This window comes from Bufo gargarizans, chromosome 2 (assembly GCF_014858855.1).
Source record: "Bufo gargarizans isolate SCDJY-AF-19 chromosome 2, ASM1485885v1, whole genome shotgun sequence".
Lineage (NCBI taxonomy): Eukaryota > Metazoa > Chordata > Amphibia > Anura > Bufonidae > Bufo > Bufo gargarizans.
Genome location: NC_058081.1, coordinates 339,959,057 through 339,979,989, shown reverse-complemented (window position 1 = coordinate 339,979,989; position 20,933 = coordinate 339,959,057). Strand labels below are relative to the sequence as shown.

Genomic DNA, 20,933 nt, shown 5'->3' with positions numbered 1-20,933 from the left:
CTTCAAACCCTTTCACTTTTTTCACATTTTGCAAAATGTTTAAAAAAAATTATTCGCCATTTCGCCAATTTTTTGGGGAAAAAATTGTTTTGAACCAAATTTATTTGCGGCGAATTACGTTAAAAAACTGCTATTTCCTGGCTGCAGAGAGCCTTTATAGTAGTGTAGAACACTGTGCCTTACAGTAACACGCATAGGGAGTCTGCTTTAGTAGTGAAATAATTCTGTGAGTCCGTATGACATGCAGATGACAGGCGTCGCTCTTTGAAGCACTGCACACTTCACTTATTTTGGCAGTCACGGGGCCAAAACTGACCAAATAACTCAAGTATGAACTCAGCATTACGGGTCGATGTTAGCGTCAAGAAGAAGCGCACTCCTTTTACACCATTGTCAGCTGATTCCACATAGATGTCTACAGAACCTGCTCTATTAAACGCTTATACAAGTAAAGCCCACCGTCAGAGTGGGTGTCAGCAGTAAGTTTATGTTGACATCGCTGATTATTTTGCCCTTCCTCTGATCCGTCAGAGCAATAACCCACAAAAAAAGGATCCTGTCTGTGGAGCATCTGCCTTCACTCGGTCAGCATTTGGTCAGTAAACTTTCAGTATTGCTGATGCCAAGAAAAACCATGAGTAGATCCAAAACAGAGATGACATGTGAACAGAATATTTGCATGTCTTCTTGTGTGTTGTACCCACTCCTGTTTTTGGCTACCAAATCACAAGCCAAATGTTTTTTTGTTTTTTGTTTTTTTACGGGGGAGAAAAAAATAAGTATATTTAACAAACAGGACATTAAGGCCTCATGCACACGACCGTTGTGTGCATCCGTGGCCGTTGTGCCGTTTTCCGTTTTTTTTCACGGACCCATTGACTTTCAATGGGTCCGTGGAAAAATCGGAAAATGCACCGTTTGGCAGCCGCATCCGTGAGCCGTGTTTCCTGGCCGTGAAAAAAATATGACCTGTCCTATTTTTTTCACGGCCAACGGTTCACGGGCCCATTCAAGTCAATGGGTCCGTGAAAGAACACGGATGCACACAAGATTGGCATCCGTGTCCGTGATCCGTGGCCGTAGGTTTTAGTTTCATACAGACGGATCCGAAGATCCGTCTGCATAAAAGCTTTTTCTGATCTAAGTTTTCACTTCGTGAAAACTCATTTCCGACAGTATATTCTAACACAGAAGCGTTCCCATGGTGATGGGGACGCTTCTAGTTAGAATACACTGCAAACTTTGTACAAGACTGCCCCCTGCTGCCTGGCAGCACCCGATCTCTTACAGGGGGATATGATAGTACAATTAACCCCATCATATCCCCCTGTAAGAGATCAGGGCTGCCAGGCAGCAGGGGGCAGACCCCCCCCCCCCTCCCCAGTTTGAATATCATTGTGCGGCCCCCCCCCCTCCCCTGTTGTTAACTCGTTGGTGGCCAGTGTGCGCACCCCCCTCCCTCCCTCCCTCTATTGTTTTAATACATTGGGGCCAGTGTGCGCGCCCCCCCCCCCAACCCCCCCTCCCTCCCTCTATTGTTTTAATACATTGGGGCCAGTGTGCGCGCGCCCCCCCCAACCCCCCCTCCCTCCCTCTATTGTTTTAATACATTGGGGCCAGTGTGCGCACCCCCCCAACCCCCCCCCCCCCCTCCCTCCCTCTATTGTAATCATCATCGGTGGCAGCGGAGTAGAAGATTTTCATACTTACCTGCTTCTTGCTGCTGCGATGTCTGCGTCCGGCCGGGAGCTCCTCCTACTGGTAAGTGACAGGTCTGTGCGGCGCATTGCTGTCACTTACCAGTAGGAGGAGCTCCCGGCCGGACGCAGACATCGCAGCAGCAAGAAGCAGGTAAGTATGAAAATCTTCTACTCCGCTGCCACCGATGATGATTACAATAGAGGGAGGGAGGGGGGGGGGGGTTGGGGGGGTGCGCACACTGGCCCCAATGTATTAAAACAATAGAGAGAGGGAGGGAGGGGGGTTGGGGGGGCGCGCGCACACTGGCCCCAATGTATTAAAACAATAGAGGGAGGGAGGGGGGGGGGTTGGGGGGGCGCGCGCACACTGGCCCCAATGTATTAAAATAATAGAGGGGGGGTTGGGGGGCGCGCGCACACTGGCCCCAATGTATTAAAATAATAGAGGGGGGGTTGGGGGGCGCGCGCACACTGGCCCCAATGTATTAAAACAATAGAGGGAGGGAGGGGGGTGCGCACACTGGCCACCAACGAGTTAACAACAGGGGAGGGGGGGCCCACTGGCCACCAATGAGTTAAAAACAGGGGGGGGGGGGGTCTGCCCCCTGCTGCCTGGCAGCACCTGCCAGGCAGCAGGGGGCAGTCATGTACACAGTTTTTTTTGTATATTCTAACCTGAAGCGTCTCCATCACCATGGGAACGCCTCTGTGTTAGAATATACTGTCGGAAATGAGTTTCACGATGTAGCTCATATCCGACAGTATATTCTAACATAGAGGCGTTCCCATGGTGATGGGGACGCTACAAGTTAAAATATACCATCGGATTGGAGAAAACTCCAATCCGATGGTATAACAGAACTCCAGACTTTACATTGAAAGTCAATGGGGACGGATCCGTTTGAAATGGCACCATATTGTGTCAACATCAAACGGATCCGTCCCCATTGACTTGCATTGTAATTCAGGACGGATCCGTTTGGTTCCGCACGGCCAGGCGGACACCAAAATGACTTTTTTTTCATGTCCGTGGATCCTCCAAAAATCAAGGAAGACCCACGGACGGAAAAACGGTCACGGATCACGGACCAACGGAACCCCGTTTTGCGGACCGTGAAAAAAAACGTCCGTGTGCATGAGGCCTAACACACATAAAATACAACACAGAAGGTGCAAAACCACAAGATTTAAAAGAGGAAAAAAAAAAAAGGTGCTTCATCAACAAGAATGGATTGACGACCAGTGTTAGGGTGACCACAATGGTAATGCATATTGATCATGAAATGTATGGGGTTATGGCTGATAACTGGAGGACAGTCCAGCAAACACGCCGACTCCAGCTTATTCCTACAGTGCAGGCTACACAATCACAGCTGGAAGATAACTGATCGGTACAGGCAACACCCCAAAATCTTCATAAATAAGCCTTAGTACTGTATGTGCAGGTCTCACAGCTGCTGTAACAGAATGGTAAGAAGCAGTATAACATGTAGTAAGCACTGCAGGGATCATGTGTAAGACATGTAAGATGTCCGAGGGGTCCCGAATAGAGTTGAGCGAACACCTGGATGTTCGGGTTCGAGAAGTTCGGCCGAACTTCCCGGAAATGTTCGGGTTCGGGATCCGAACCCGATCCGAACTTCATCCCGAACCCGAACCCCATTGAAGTCAATGGGGACCCGAACTTTTCGGTACTAAAAAGGCTGTAAAACAGCCCAGGAAAGGGCTAGAGGGCTGCAAAAGGCAGCAACATGTAGGTAAATCCCCTGCAAACAAATGTGGATAGGGAAATGAATAAAAATAAAAATTTAAGAAATAAAAATTAACCAAAATCAATTGGAGAGAGGTCCCATAGCAGAGAATCTGGCTTCACGTCACCCACCACTGGAACAGTCCATTCTCAGATATTTAGGCCCCGGCACCCAGGCAGAGGAGAGAGGTCCCTTAACAGAGAATCTGTCTTCATGTCAGCAGAGAATCAGTCTGCATGTCATAGCAGAGAATCAGGCTTCACGTCAGCCACCACTGCAACAGTCCATTGTCATAAATTTAGGCCCAGCACCCAGGCAGAGGAGAGAGGTCCCGTAACAGACAATCTGGCTTCATGTCAGCAGAGAATCAGTCTTCATATCATAGCAGAGAATCAGGCTTCACGTCAGCCACTAATGCAACAGTCCATTGTCAGATATTTAGGCCCAGCACCCAGGCAGAGGAGAGAGGTCCCGTAACAGACAATCAGGCTTCACGTCAGCCACCAGTGCAACAGTCCATTGGCATATATTTAGGCCCAGCACCCAGGCAGAGGAGAGAGGTCCCGTAACAGAGAATCTGGCTTCATGTCAGCAGAGAATCAGTCTGCATGTCATAGCAGAGAATCAGGCTTCACGTCAGCCACCACTGCAACAGTCCATTGTCATAAATTTAGGCCAAGCACCCAGGCAGAGGAGAGAGGTCCCGTAACAGACAATCTGGCTTCATGTCAGCAGAGAATCAGTCTTCATATCATAGCAGAGAATCAGGCTTCACGTCACCCACCACTGTAAGAGTCCATTTTCATAGATTTAAGCCCAGCACCCAGGCAGAGGAGAGAGGTCCCGTAACAGACAATCTGGCTTCATGTCAGCAGAGAATCAGTCTTCATGTCATAGCAGAGAATCAGGCTTCACGTCACCCACCACTGTAAGAGTCCATTTTCATAAATTTAGGCCCAGCACCCAGGCAGAGGAGAGAGGTCCCGTAACAGACAATCTGGCTTCATGTCAGCAGAGAATCAGTCTTCATATCATAGCAGAGAATCAGGCTTCACGTCAGCCACCAATGCAACAGTCCATTGTCAGATATTTAGGCCCAGCACCCAGGCAGAGGAGAGAGGTCCTGTAACAGACAATCAGGCTTCACGTCAGCCACCAGTGCAACAGTCCATTGGCATATATTTAGGCCCAGCACCCAGGCAGAGGAGAGAGGTCCGGTAACAGAGAATCTGGCTTCATGTCAGCAGAGAATTAGTCTGCATGTCATAGCAGAGAATCAGGCTTCACGTCACCCAACATTGGAACAGCCCATTGGCATATATTTAGGCCCCGGCACCCAGACAGAGGAGAGGTTCATTCAAATTTGGGTAGCCTCGCAATATAATGGTAAAATGAAAATAAAAATAGGATTGAATGAGGAAGTGCCCTGGAGTACAATAATATATGGTTAAGGGGAGGTAGTTAATGTCTAATCTGGACAAGGGACGGACAGGTCCTGTGGGATCCATGCCTGGTTCATTTTTATGAACGTCAGCTTGTCCACATTGGCTGTAGACAGGCGGCTGCGTTTGTCTGTAATGACACCCCCTGCCGTGCTGAATACACGTTCAGACAAAACGCTGGCCGCCGGGCAGGCCAGCACCTCCAAGGCATAAAAGGATAGCTCTGGCCACGTGGACAATTTAGAGACCCAGTAGTTGAATGGGGCCGAACCATCAGTCAGTACGTGGAGGGGTGTGCACACGTACTGTTCCACCATGTTAGTGAAATGTTGCCTCCTGCTAACACGTTGCGTATCAGGTGGTGGTGCAGTTAGCTGTGGCGTGTTGACAAAACTTTTCCACATCTCTGCCATGCTAACCATGCCCTCAGAGGAGCTGGCCGTGACACAGCTGCCTTGGCGACCTCTTGCTCCTCCTCTGCCTTGGCCTTGGGCTTCCACATGTTCCCCTGTGACATTTGGGAATTCTCTCAGTAGCGCGTCTACCAACGTGCGCTTGTACTCGCGCATCTTCCTATCACGCTCCAGTGCAGGAAGTAAGGTGGGCACATTGTCTTTGTAGCGTGGATCCAGCAGGGTGGCAACCCAGTAGTCCGCACACGTTAAAATGTGGGCAACTCTGCTGTCGTTGCGCAGGCACTGCAGCATGTAGTCGCTCATGTGTGCCAGGCTGCCCAGGGGTAAGGACAAGCTGTCCTCTGTGGGAGGCGTATCGTCATCGTCCTGCCTTTCCCCCCAGCCACGCACCAGTGATGGACCCGAGCTGCGTTGGGTGCCACCCCGCTGTGACCATGCTTCATCCTCATCCTCCTCCACCTCCTCCTCATCCTCGTCCTCCTCGTCCTCCAGTAGTGGGCCCTGGCTGGCCACATTTGTACCTGGCCTCTGCTGTTGCCAAAAACCTCCCTCTGAGTCACTTCGAAGAGACTGGCCTGAAAGTGCTAAAAATGACCCCTCTTCCTCCTCCTCCTCCTCCTCCTCCTGGGCCACCTCCTCTTCCATCATCGCCCTAAGTGTTTTCTCAAGGAGACATAGAAGTGGTATTGTAACGCTGATAACGGCGTCATCGCCACTGGCCATGTTGGTGGAGTACTCGAAACAGCGCAACAGGGCACACAGGTCTCGCATGGAGGCCCAGTCATTGGTGGTGAAGTGGTGCTGTTCTGTAGTGCGACTGACCCGTGCGTGCTGCAGCTGAAACTCCACTATGGCCTGCTGCTGCTCGCACAGTCTGTCCAGCATGTGCAAGGTGGAGTTCCACCTGGTGGGCACGTCGCATATGAGGCGGTGAGCGGGAAGGCCGAAGTTACGCTGTAGCGCAGACAGGCGAGCAGCAGCAGGATGTGAACGCAGGAAGCGCGAACAGACGGGTCAGAGCAGCAGCTCTGACATGTCGGGGTAGTTGTGAATGAACTTCTGCACCACCAAATTCAGCACCTTTGTGCACCTATATAAGCCATATATAGTGCATTCAAAAAGTCTTCAAACCCTTTCACTTTTTTCACATTTTGCAAAATGTTTAAAAAAAATTATTCGCCATTTCGCCAATTTTTTGGGGAAAAAATTGTTTTGAACCAAATTTATTTGCGGCGAATTACGTTAAAAAACTGCTATTTCCTGGCTGCAGAGAGCCTTTATAGTAGTGTAGAACACTGTGCCTTACAGTAACACGCATAGGGAGTCTGCTTTAGTAGTGAAATAATTCTGTGAGTCCGTATGACATGCAGATGACAGGCGTCGCTCTTTGAAGCACTGCACACTTCACTTATTTTGGCAGTCACGGGGCCAAAACTGACCAAATAACTCAAGTATGAACTCAGCATTACGGGTCGATGTTAGCGTCAAGAAGAAGCGCACTCCTTTTACACCATTGTCAGCTGATTCCACATAGATGTCTACAGAACCTGCTCTATTAAACGCTTATACAAGTAAAGCCCACCGTCAGAGTGGGTGTCAGCAGTAAGTTTATGTTGACATCGCTGATTATTTTGCCCTTCCTCTGATCCGTCAGAGCAATAACCCACAAAAAAAGGATCCTGTCTGTGGAGCATCTGCCTTCACTCGGTCAGCATTTGGTCAGTAAACTTTCAGTATTGCTGATGCCAAGAAAAACCATGAGTAGATCCAAAACAGAGATGACATGTGAACAGAATATTTGCATGTCTTCTTGTGTGTTGTACCCACTCCTGTTTTTGGCTACCAAATCACAAGCCAAATGTTTTTTTGTTTTTTGTTTTTTTACGGGGGAGAAAAAAATAAGTATATTTAACAAACAGGACATTAACACACATAAAATACAACACAGAAGGTGCAAAACCACAAGATTTAAAAGAGGAAAAAAAAAAAAGGTGCTTCATCAACAAGAATGGATTGACGACCAGTGTTAGGGTGACCACAATGGTAATGCATATTGATCATGAAATGTATGGGGTTATGGCTGATAACTGGAGGACAGTCCAGCAAACACGCCGACTCCAGCTTATTCCTACAGTGCAGGCTACACAATCACAGCTGGAAGATAACTGATCGGTACAGGCAACACCCCAAAATCTTCATAAATAAGCCTTAGTACTGTATGTGCAGGTCTCACAGCTGCTGTAACAGAATGGTAAGAAGCAGTATAACATGTAGTAAGCACTGCAGGGATCATGTGTAAGACATGTAAGATGTCCGAGGGGTCCCGAATAGAGTTGAGCGAACACCTGGATGTTCGGGTTCGAGAAGTTCGGCCGAACTTCCCGGAAATGTTCGGGTTCGGGATCCGAACCCGATCCGAACTTCATCCCGAACCCGAACCCCATTGAAGTCAATGGGGACCCGAACTTTTCGGTACTAAAAAGGCTGTAAAACAGCCCAGGAAAGGGCTAGAGGGCTGCAAAAGGCAGCAACATGTAGGTAAATCCCCTGCAAACAAATGTGGATAGGGAAATGAATAAAAATAAAAATTTAAGAAATAAAAATTAACCAAAATCAATTGGAGAGAGGTCCCATAGCAGAGAATCTGGCTTCACGTCACCCACCACTGGAACAGTCCATTCTCAGATATTTAGGCCCCGGCACCCAGGCAGAGGAGAGAGGTCCCTTAACAGAGAATCTGTCTTCATGTCAGCAGAGAATCAGTCTGCATGTCATAGCAGAGAATCAGGCTTCACGTCAGCCACCACTGCAACAGTCCATTGTCATAAATTTAGGCCCAGCACCCAGGCAGAGGAGAGAGGTCCCGTAACAGACAATCTGGCTTCATGTCAGCAGAGAATCAGTCTTCATATCATAGCAGAGAATCAGGCTTCACGTCAGCCACTAATGCAACAGTCCATTGTCAGATATTTAGGCCCAGCACCCAGGCAGAGGAGAGAGGTCCCGTAACAGACAATCAGGCTTCACGTCAGCCACCAGTGCAACAGTCCATTGGCATAAATTTAGGCCCAGCACCCAGGCAGAGGAGAGAGGTCCCGTAACAGAGAATCTGGCTTCATGTCAGCAGAGAATCAGTCTGCATGTCATAGCAGAGAATCAGGCTTCACGTCAGCCACCACTGCAACAGTCCATTGTCATAAATTTAGGCCAAGCACCCAGGCAGAGGAGAGAGGTCCCGTAACAGACAATCTGGCTTCATGTCAGCAGAGAATCAGTCTTCATATCATAGCAGAGAATCAGGCTTCACGTCACCCACCACTGTAAGAGTCCATTTTCATAGATTTAAGCCCAGCACCCAGGCAGAGGAGAGAGGTCCCGTAACAGACAATCTGGCTTCATGTCAGCAGAGAATCAGTCTTCATGTCATAGCAGAGAATCAGGCTTCACGTCACCCACCACTGTAAGAGTCCATTTTCATAAATTTAGGCCCAGCACCCAGGCAGAGGAGAGAGGTCCCGTAACAGACAATCTGGCTTCATGTCAGCAGAGAATCAGTCTTCATATCATAGCAGAGAATCAGGCTTCACGTCAGCCACCAATGCAACAGTCCATTGTCAGATATTTAGGCCCAGCACCCAGGCAGAGGAGAGAGGTCCTGTAACAGACAATCAGGCTTCACGTCAGCCACCAGTGCAACAGTCCATTGGCATATATTTAGGCCCAGCACCCAGGCAGAGGAGAGAGGTCCGGTAACAGAGAATCTGGCTTCATGTCAGCAGAGAATTAGTCTGCATGTCATAGCAGAGAATCAGGCTTCACGTCACCCAACATTGGAACAGCCCATTGGCATATATTTAGGCCCCGGCACCCAGACAGAGGAGAGGTTCATTCAAATTTGGGTAGCCTCGCAATATAATGGTAAAATGAAAATAAAAATAGGATTGAATGAGGAAGTGCCCTGGAGTACAATAATATATGGTTAAGGGGAGGTAGTTAATGTCTAATCTGGACAAGGGACGGACAGGTCCTGTGGGATCCATGCCTGGTTCATTTTTATGAACGTCAGCTTGTCCACATTGGCTGTAGACAGGCGGCTGCGTTTGTCTGTAATGACACCCCCTGCCGTGCTGAATACACGTTCAGACAAAACGCTGGCCGCCGGGCAGGCCAGCACCTCCAAGGCATAAAAGGATAGCTCTGGCCACGTGGACAATTTAGAGACCCAGTAGTTGAATGGGGCCGAACCATCAGTCAGTACGTGGAGGGGTGTGCACACGTACTGTTCCACCATGTTAGTGAAATGTTGCCTCCTGCTAACACGTTGCGTATCAGGTGGTGGTGCAGTTAGCTGTGGCGTGTTGACAAAACTTTTCCACATCTCTGCCATGCTAACCATGCCCTCAGAGGAGCTGGCCGTGACACAGCTGCCTTGGCGACCTCTTGCTCCTCCTCTGCCTTGGCCTTGGGCTTCCACATGTTCCCCTGTGACATTTGGGAATTCTCTCAGTAGCGCGTCTACCAACGTGCGCTTGTACTCGCGCATCTTCCTATCACGCTCCAGTGCAGGAAGTAAGGTGGGCACATTGTCTTTGTAGCGTGGATCCAGCAGGGTGGCAACCCAGTAGTCCGCACACGTTAAAATGTGGGCAACTCTGCTGTCGTTGCGCAGGCACTGCAGCATGTAGTCGCTCATGTGTGCCAGGCTGCCCAGGGGTAAGGACAAGCTGTCCTCTGTGGGAGGCGTATCGTCATCGTCCTGCCTTTCCCCCCAGCCACGCACCAGTGATGGACCCGAGCTGCGTTGGGTGCCACCCCGCTGTGACCATGCTTCATCCTCATCCTCCTCCACCTCCTCCTCATCCTCGTCCTCCTCGTCCTCCAGTAGTGGGCCCTGGCTGGCCACATTTGTACCTGGCCTCTGCTGTTGCCAAAAACCTCCCTCTGAGTCACTTCGAAGAGACTGGCCTGAAAGTGCTAAAAATGACCCCTCTTCCTCCTCCTCCTCCTCCTCCTCCTGGGCCACCTCCTCTTCCATCAACGCCCTAAGTGTTTTCTCAAGGAGACATAGAAGTGGTATTGTAACGCTGATAACGGCGTCATCGCCACTGGCCATGTTGGTGGAGTACTCGAAACAGCGCAACAGGGCACACAGGTCTCGCATGGAGGCCCAGTCATTGGTGGTGAAGTGGTGCTGTTCTGTAGTGCGACTGACCCGTGCGTGCTGCAGCTGAAACTCCACTATGGCCTGCTGCTGCTCGCACAGTCTGTCCAGCATGTGCAAGGTGGAGTTCCACCTGGTGGGCACGTCGCATATGAGGCGGTGAGCGGGAAGGCCGAAGTTACGCTGTAGCGCAGACAGGCGAGCAGCAGCAGGATGTGAACGCAGGAAGCGCGAACAGACGGCCCGCACTTTATGCAGCAGCTCTGACATGTCGGGGTAGTTGTGAATGAACTTCTGCACCACCAAATTCAGCACATGCGCCAAGCAAGGGATGTGCGTCAAACTGGCTAGTCCCAGAGCTGCAACGAGATTTCGCCCATTATCACACACCACCAGGCCGGGCTTGAGGCTCACCGGCAGCAACCACTCGTCGGTCTGTTGTTCTATACCCTGCCACAACTCCTGTGCGGTGTGGGGCCTGTCCCCCAAACATATGAGTTTCAGAATGGCCTGCTGACGTTTACCCCGGGCTGTGCTGAAGTTGGTGGTGAAGGTGTGTGGCTGACTAGATGAGCAGGTGGAAGAAGAGGAGGAGGAAGTCGAGTAGGAGGAGGTGGCAACAGGAGGCAAAGAATGTTGCCCTGCGATCCTTGGCGGCAGAAGGACATGCGCCAAAACGCTCTCCGCCTGGGGCCCAGCTGCCACTACATTTACCCAGTGTGCAGTTAGGGAGATATAGCGTCCCTGGCCGTGCTTACTGGTCCACGTATCTGTGGTTAGGTGGACCTTGCCACAGATGGCGTTGCGCAGTGCACACTTGATTTTATCGGATACTTGGTTGTGCAGGGAAGGCACGGCTCTCTTGGAGAAGTAGTGCCGGCTGGGAACAACATACTGTGGGACAGCAAGCGACATGAGCTGTTTGAAGCTGTCTGTGTCCACCAGCCTAAATGACAGCATTTCATAGGCCAGTAGTTTAGAAATGCTGGCATTCAGGGCCAGGGATCGAGGGTGGCTAGGTGGGAATTTACGCTTTCTCTCAAATGTTTGTGAGATGGAGAGCTGAATGCTGCCGTGTGACATGGTTGAGATGCTTGGTGACGGAGGTGGTGGTGGTGTTGGTGGTACATCCCCTGTTTGCTGGGCGGCAGGTGCCAACGTTCCTCCAGAGGCAGAGGAAGAGGCCGAGGCGGCAGCAGCAGAAGAGGCCGAGGCGGCAGCAGCAGAAGAGGTAGCAGGGGGAGCCTGAGTGACTTCCTTGGTTTTAAGGTGTTTACTCCACTGCAGTTCATGCTTTGCATGCAGGTGCCTGGTCATGCAGGTTGTGCTCAGGTTCAGAACGTTAATGCCTCGCTTCAGGCTCTGATGGCACAGCGTGCAAACCACTCGGGTCTGTCGTCAGCACATTGTTTGAAGAAGTGCCATGCCAGAGAACTCCTTGAAGCTGCCTTTGGGGTGCTCGGTCCCAGATGGCGGCGGTCAGTAGCAGGCGGAGTCTCTTGGCGGCGGGTGTTCTGCTTTTGCCCACTGCTCCCTCTTTTGCTACGCTGTTGGCTCGGTCTCACCACTGCCTCTTCCTCCGAACTGTGAAAGTCAGTGGCACAACCTTCATTCCATGTGGGGTCTAGGACCTCATCGTCCCCTGCATCGTCTTCCACCCATTCTTGATCCCTGACCTCCTGTTCAGTCTGCACACTGCAGAAAGACGCAGCAGTTGGCACCTGTGTTTCGTCATCATCAGAGACATGCTGAGGTGGTATTCCCATGTCCTCATCATCAGGAAACATAAGTGGTTGTGCGTCAGTGCATTCTATGTCTTTCACCGCTGGGGAAGGGCTAGGTGGATGCCCTTGGGAAACCCTGCCAGCGGAGTCTTCAAACAGCATAAGAGACTGCTGCATAACTTGAGGCTGAGACAGTTTCCCTGGTATGCATGGGGGTGATGTGACAGACTGATGGGGTTGGTTTTCAGGCGCCATCTGTGCGCTTTCTGCAGAAGACTGGGTGGGAGATAATGTGAACGTGCTGGATCCACTGTCGGCCACCCAATTGACTAATGCCTGTACCTGCTCAGGCCTTACCATCCTTAGAACGGCATTGGGCCCCACCCGGTTTTCGTAAAAGTCCGGGTTCGGGTTCGGTGTTCGTCGCTTTCTTGGCGCTTTTGTGACGCTTTCTTGGCGCTTTTTGAAAGGCTGCAAAGCAGCCAATCAACAAGCGTCATACTACTTGCCCCAAGAGGCCGTCACAGCCATGCCTACTATTGGTACGAAAAATTCGGTACGAACCCGAACTATACAGTTCGGGTTCGCTGATCCCTAGTCCCAAACATTGTGGACAAGGTCCGAGATGAGAGTCGTCCATGTGTTCAATACTGGATGTTATTGATTGCCAGCTCCATGATGAATCCCAGTACTCGGATTAGGTAGTCCTTACTGAGGAACTTCACATTTTCTTCACAATGCGCTGATGCCTCAGATGTCGTCACCTTGATGATCTGGGTTGCTGATAAGTGGATTCTAAAGTGTCTGAAGAATTGCAAGTAAAGACATGGAATAAACTTTCCACTTCCTCCAACGTGACCTATTCCTTTGATTTATGAATATCATTCCATAAAGTCTTGAAGTCCTCTGAGTGTATGGCATAAGAAATGTCCATGTGAGGTTCGATGGGCACAGAGAAAACAAGCTCTGTGGCCGACACTGATCCAGACACTTCATACCTCGTCCAAATCACTGCTAGCCATGTAAGGTCCTGAGAACTGATCACCAGCTTAACAAAACAACAAAGTTTCTTTGGAACATAGTCCCTACGATAGCCGTGAGCACCTCGGAGCCGTTATAGCAGGAAGAGCAGGAGTCAAGCAAAAGTCTCTGGTAACACCTCCAATAGATCTTCCTCTGTGTACATTCCACAGAACCAACTTGTCCACACAAGCCGGTCCTCTGTGTTTGCCTTGGTGACTGGAGGCTTGGATGAAATCTGTATGAGCACAGCCAGTGGATCTCTGTCCTTTCCTTTGAGTCCAGGTAAACAGGAAAATTTGGCTTTTAGGTTCAGCTCTGACTTCACTTCAATGGCAAGACCCTTCTGCTTCTCGACAGCTATGTGGGCAGACAGGTTCTTGGAATACTCTTTCTGTCTGTTGTATGAGAAATTATACATCAGTGTCACGCTGTACAAAGTCCATTGCTGTTGAAGGAGCAAAGCAGCCTGTGCCTGATCAAGAGTTTCCTCCAAGGGGTTGCACTGTGGGATTTTTCTTTTAGACAAGCTTTGTAATGCAGACCGTCAACGTGAGGTCAAGCTTCCGGGAGGATACCTCAGGGCTGTGAAAATGACTGCTCCTTCGTGCCAATGACCTACTTCTGGGGGTTAACACCTCATCTGTTGGTGTTTGCATATCCTTGCGATAAATGATGTTCCCGTTCCCTGACTGTAAACAGAGATCTTAACAGACAAATATATTAAACTCTGCTGCCATCTTTCTAGACGCCACATCTCCAGTCCCCAGACCAGCCAGATTTACCAGCATCTGTTCCAGGACATGAAGCAGTGGAATGACATTGTTCATCCTGTAGTCCTGGCGACTGACAAATAATGTGGCCTCCTCAAAAGGCCTGAGCAAACGGCAGGTGTCATGCATGAGCTGCCACTGGCTGACATCGAAGTTACACAGGAGACTACTCCTGTCCACTTTGATCATCAAGAAATCGTTGAAGGCCTTTCTCTGTTCGTACAGTCGGTCCAACAAGAAAAAAAACTGCTACAATAGGAGATAGTTTTAAATTAGAGGGGCAAAGGTTTAAAAGTAATATCAGGAAGTATTACTTTACTGAGAGAGTAGTGGATACATGAAAAATCTACAATTTTGGGCAAAAAACTTAAATTGCGGCCTAGTCTGGATCTGTACGTGTGAGATACACACATTCAGTTATTAGAAAAACAACCATTTTGGGCAAAAAAATTAAATTGCGGCCTAGTCTGGATATGAAGTGTGGATCTGTACACACTTTAGATACTGTGGTTATATTCTTCTATTAATAAAACACCCTTTTTGGGCAAAATACACAATTTTACAGCCCTTGCTGCATTAGCACTTGTGAATTTCAAGGGTTATACACTGCTGTCATATTCTGTTATTAAACAAACTCCCATTTTAGGCAGAAAACTTTAATTGTGGCCTAGTCTACATCTGTGCGTGTGAGATACACCCTTTACATATTGTGGTTCTATTGTGTTATTTGAAAAACAGCCATTTTGGGCAAGAAACTTAAATTGCGGCCTAGTCTGGATCTGTATGTGTGAGATACACACTTTAGATAGTGTGGTTATATTCTTCTATTAATAAAACACCCTTTTTGGCCAAAACACACAATTTTACGGCCCTTGCTGCATCAGCACGTGTGTAATTCAAGGGTTATATACTGCTGTCATATTCTGTTATTAAACAAACACCCATTTTGGGCAAAAAACTTTAATTGCGGCCTAGTCTGCATCTGTACGTTTGAGATACAACCTTTACATACTGTCATTCTATTCTGTTATTAATTAAACACCCATTTAGGGCAAGATCCTAAATTTGAGAAATATGAGGAGAGTGTCAAATAAGGGATGTGGCCCAGGTCGTGGTGCTGCTGTTGGAGCTCCTGTTGCAGGGAGAGGACGTGGTCGATCTGTGCCAGCTACACACACAATTGAAACACCTTCCTCAGGTGCCAATAGGCGACAGAACCTGCAGCGTTATTTGGTCTGACCTAATGCGGCTCTACGAATGGTGAGGCCAGAACAAGTACAGGCGATTGTAGATTGGGTTGCTGACAATGCCTCCAGTTCCTTCACATTGTCTCCCACCCAGTTTCCTGCTGAAAGATCAGAGTTGGCACCTGCAGCTGATGTCCATCAGTCTTTCACCTCACCCCCTTGCAAATCAGCCAAGCAGTCTGAGCCCCAAGTCATGCAGCAGTCTCTTATGTTTTTTGATGACTCTGTTAGCAGGGTTTCCCAGGGCCATCCACCTATCCCTGCCCCAGAAGTGGAAGAGATTGAGTGCACTGATGCCCAACCACTTATCTTTCAATAAGAGTACATGGGAGGACCATCGCAGCACGTCTCGGATGATGACGAAACACAGGTGCCAACTGCTGGGGCTTTCGAAAGTGTGCAGACCGACAAGGAGGGCAAGGGTGAAGACTGGGTGGAAGATGATGTGGAGGACGATGAGGTCCTCGACACCACATGAAATCAAGGTCATGCGAGTGACCTATGTAGTTCGGAGGAAGAGGCGGTGGTTGCACAGAGCCACCAGTACAGCAGAAGAGGGAGCAGGGTGCAAAAGCGGAGCGGCCGTCCTCTAGACATTACGCCTGCTACTGCCCACCGTAGCAAGGAACCGAGCACACCAAAGCCAGCTCCAAGGAGTTCACTGGCATGGCAGTTCATCAGACAATGTGTTGACAAGACACGAGTGGTTTGCACACTGTGCAATCAGAGCCTGAAGCGAGACATAAACGTTCTCAACCTGAGCACAACCTGCATGATCAGGCATTTAAGTGCTAAGCACGAGCTGCAGTGGAGTAGACACCACAAAAACCAAGAAAGGTCTCTGGCTCCTCCTGCTTCCTCTTCTGCTGCAGTCTCGGACTCTTCATCCACCTCTGGAGTAACAGTGCCACCTGCAACCCTGCAAACAGAGGATCTTCCAGCAACACCACCACCTGGGTCACCAAGCATCTCCACAATGTCCCATGGAAGCGTTCAGCTCTCCATCTCCCAAACAGTGGAGAAGAAGAGGAAGTACCCCCCTACCCACCCACGATCCCTAGCCCTGAATGCCAGCATTTCTAAATTACTGGCCTTTGAAATGCTGTCATTCCGTCTGGTGGATACGAATAGTTTTAAAGGCCTTATGGCGATGGCTGTCCCACAGTAGGTCATGCCCAGCCAGCACTACTTTTTCAGGCGAGCCATCCCTTCCCTGCACAACCAAGTAGGGGACAAAATCAGGTGTGCACTGCTCAACGCCATCTGTAGATACGTAGACCTGTAAGCACGGTCAGGGCCGTTATATCTTCATAACAGCACACTGGGTAAATGCAGTGGCGGCTGGGCCTGAGGCGGATAGCAGTTTAGCGCATGTCCTTCCACCACTGAGGATTGCAGGGCGTTTCAGTTTGCCTCCTGTTGCTTCCTCCTCCTACTCTGCTTCCTCATCCTCTACCAGCTCCTCATCCGGTCAGCGTAACACCTTCACCACCAACTTCAGCACAGCCAGGGGTAAATGACAGCAGGCAGTTTTAAAACGTATCTGTTTGGGGGACAAACCCTACACTGTGCAGGAGCTGTGGACGGGCCTTGAACAACAGACCGATGAGTGGTTTGTGCCAGTCAGCCTCAAGCCCGGCCTGGTGGTGTGCGATAATGGGCAAAATCTCGTAGCAGCTCTGGGACTAGCCGGTTTGACACACATGCCTTGCCTGGCGCATGTGCTGAATTTGGTGGTGCAGAGTTTCATAAAAAATTACCCCGATATGTCAGAGCTGCTGCATAAAGTGCGGGCCGTCTGTGCGCGCTTTCGGCGTTCTCACCCTGCTGCTGCTCGCCTTTCAGTACTGCAGCGTAACTTCGGCCTTCCCGCTCACCGCCTCATATGCGACGTGCCCACAAGGTGGAACTCGACCTTGCACATGCTGGCCAGACTGTGCGAGCAGCAGCAGGCGATAGTGGAGTTTCAGCTGCAGCACACACGGGTGAGTCGCTCACCGCAACAGCACCACTTCACCACCAATGACTGGGCCTCCATGCGAGACCTGTGTTCCTTGTTGCGCTGTTTCGAGTACTCCACCAACATGGCCAGTGCCGATAACGCCGTTCTCAGCCTAACTATCCCACTTCTATGCTTCCTTGAAAAAACGCTGCTGGCGATGATGGAAGAGGATGTGGCACAGGAGGAGGAGGAGGAGGAGGAAGAGGGATCATTTCGTAGGGTTTCCGGCCAGTCATTTACAAGTAGAGATGGCCTTGCGGTTTGCCCGGCGGTTGTTTCGTGGTGAACATATTCTTTTACCTTGTGAAGAACTTTGACCCATGACACATCCATCAGGTGGTACAGGACAGCCAATTGAGACATTTCAGCACATGGACATACCCCCCTATAAATAAACCTGATCTGGCCGCCATTTTACATTAAGTGTTTTGCCAGTGTAGGGAGAGATTGCTGTGTGGAGCAGGGACAGGCTGTTAGGGACACCAAACGCTAGCTAATAGGGCCACAAAAGTAATTTTAAGCACTAGTATAGGTGTGCTATCGATATGTGTGATACACAGAGGGGTATGCTATCAGGGCTAGAATAGCACCCCCTTGTAGGGCAATATCAGGGACAGTTCTTTGCCCACCCTGTCCTTCAATACCACATCATCATCTAGCCCAGCGATGGATGTTTTTTTGCTTTCCTTCCTGTATTCGATGTGCACTGGAACCCCCCCGGATTGTGGTAGGACATATGGTTTCTGATTTGGTGCCGCCGAACACCTGATTTAGTGCCACCGAGTACTTGTTATTGCCTACCACATCTATGCTTTTTGGTTAACTTTAATAATTTCATTTATTTTCATTTTGAGGGATATCTTTTCCATTCACACGTCCGAAAAATGGGTCCGCATCAGTTCTGCAATTTTGCAGAACGGGTGCAGACACATTCATTTTCAATGGGGCCGGAATGTGCTGTCCGCATCCGCGGATCCACACTTCCGCATCTGTGCTTCCGTTTCCGCCAAAAAATAGAACATGTCCCATTCTTGTCCGCAATTGCAGACAAGATTAGGCATTTTCTATTATAGTGCCGGCGATGTGCGGTCCACAAATTGCGGAATGCGCGTTGCCAGTGTCCGTGTTTTGCGGATCCGCAAAACACTTACGGATGTGTGAATGGACCCTCATAGTAACATTATTAAAGGTTACATTTTATCTTCATGTATATTCTAATGGATTGCCTTCCTTATACAATGTTATAATATACTTTCTATTTTAGAAAGTATATTATAGTGCATTTGTATTGTGCAGCAGTTTTGTGCAGTTGGAACAAATAATTTCTACTGGTGTGATATACTAGTCGTCCACCAAAAAAACTGATTGAAGTGGGGTGTTCTATACCAATATACTTTCTTTATAGTGCATTTGGATACTGTATAGTGCATTTGCGCATGCGCGTACACAAAAATTATATTGCCAATATTTCACATTGAAAACAAAAATTAATGGAGATCGCAAATTTGAATAATACACACATGAGCGATTACATGCTGCAGTGTCTCTGCAACGACCGCCGAGTTGCCCCATTCTAACTTGTGCTGATTACTGGGTGGCCACGCTGTTGGATCCCTGTTACAAGGACAACGTACCGTCCTTAATTCCCTCACTGGAGTGTGATCATAAGATGCGCGAGTACAAGCGCACGCTGGTAGATGAGCTGCTAGTGGCATTCCCACCTGACAGTGGGGGCACAGTGGAAGCACAAGGCAAAGGCAGAGGACGAGGAAGAGGTCGCCAACGCAGCTGGGGCACCGCCAGCACCTCAGAAGGCAGGGTTAGCATGGCCGAAATGTGGAAAAGCTTTGTCAGCACGCCACAACAACCAGCACCACCAGCTGATATGGAACGTCTTAGCAGGAGGCAGCATTTCACCAACATGGTGGAGCAGTATGTGTGCACATGCTTACATGTACTGAATGACGGGTCTGCCCCCTTCAACTTCTGGGTCTCCAAATTGGGCACATGGCCTGAGCTTGCCCTTTACGCCTTGGAGGTGCTGGCCTGCCCTGCAGCCAGTGTATTATCTGAACGTGTGTTTAGCATGGCAGGGGGCGTCATCATAGACAAGCGCAGCCGCCTGTCCACAGCCAATGTGGACAAGCTCACGTTCATTAAAATGAACCAGGCATGGATCCCACAGGACTTGTCCGTACCTTGTGCAGAATAGACATGTATACCGGCGTTAACCAGCCATTGTTATACCGCAGCGCAATTGCTCCTTCTTGTATTTTGGATATTTCACACTCTTTTGGAGTCTACCATAATTTTAAAAAATAATAATTAAAACCAAAAATCAGTGTTGCCTACCTCGTCCTCCTCCACTGCCGCTTCCACTTACACCACTACGTCCACCGCCTCCTAAAACTCCTACTCCATATGGAACTCCACCTCATAAATCAAATTTGTATTTTTTCATTTTTGGGTGTGATGTACCGCTGCTATACCTATTAGACCGGTGAAAAAAATAAAAAAAATTGTCAGTTACATTTTCTGGTGAAATTCTGCTATTCTGTAACACTGCTATACCGAGTAGACAGATAAAAAAAAACATTCTTGGGTTGACATTATAGAATTTTAGACGTGAATGAACCCCTGCTCTGCATAGGTGACAGAGAATAAAATTTCTGAAATTCTTCTCTAATTGATGCGCGCCACCTACTTTGATTCAATGCTTAAACTTTAACAAGTTGTACCACATTTGCGCTTCAATAATTTGTCTCCCGTTTCCGCTTTACTCATTTGGCCAACATTTGCGCTTCAATACTTTGTCCCACATTTCCGCTTTACTCTTTTGGCCAACATTTGCGCTTCAATACTTTGTCCCACATTTCCGCTTTACTCTTTTGGCCCACATTTGGGCTTCTGTAATTTGGCCCACATTTGCGCCTCAATAACTTTTCCCATATTTCCGCTCGATCCCCAAAAATTTTTATAAATTTATCTCCCTTAAATTTGGTCTCTTTTTCTCACGCTCCCTCTCCAGCATGGAACCCTGATTCGCCGATAACCGTGATCAACATGGTAGGCTCCGAAAAGAACATTGAAAGTTGATAGAGAAGATATCCAAATAGATGGTGGATGTCACTGGAGCACCTCTACATAGGTGACAGGAACATACATTTTAAAAAAATCGTCAATTACATTGTCAGGTGACATTTTTCAAATTTTGCAGGATAGAAACCCCTGCTCTGCATAGTTGACAGGAAATAAAATTTAAGAAATTCTTTATTAATTGATGGGCGACACATCCTTTCATTCAATGCTTAAACTTTAAAAGTTGTCCCACTTTTACGCTTTAATACTTTGTCCCATATTTCCGCTCTATATTTTAAATTTGAAAAAATGAATCCTCCCTTGGATGAATGTGGCCTTTCTTTCTCACGCTCCCTCTCCGTCCTGGAACCCTGATTCCCCACCACCCATGAACACCATGGTAGGCGCATAAAAGAACATCGAAAGTTGATAGAGCAGATCTCAAATTGGATCATGAACATCACGGGGATGTGCGACATGGTAGGGCAGTAAGTATGCACACACCTACACGAACTGACTGACAGGGGTCAGCCCCTGCAACTTCTGGGTCTCCAAATTGGGCACATGGCCTGAGCTTGCCCTTTACCCCTTGAAGGTGCTGGCCTGCCCTGCAGCCAGT

General features: G+C 48.9%; 1 pseudogene; it reads right to left on the bottom strand.

Moving 5' to 3' along the window:
• Window positions 1-12,838: 12,838 nt before the first annotated feature.
• The window catches only part of LOC122925884, a 28,611-nt pseudogene continuing 20,516 nt past the window's right edge, over window positions 12,839-20,933 (bottom strand).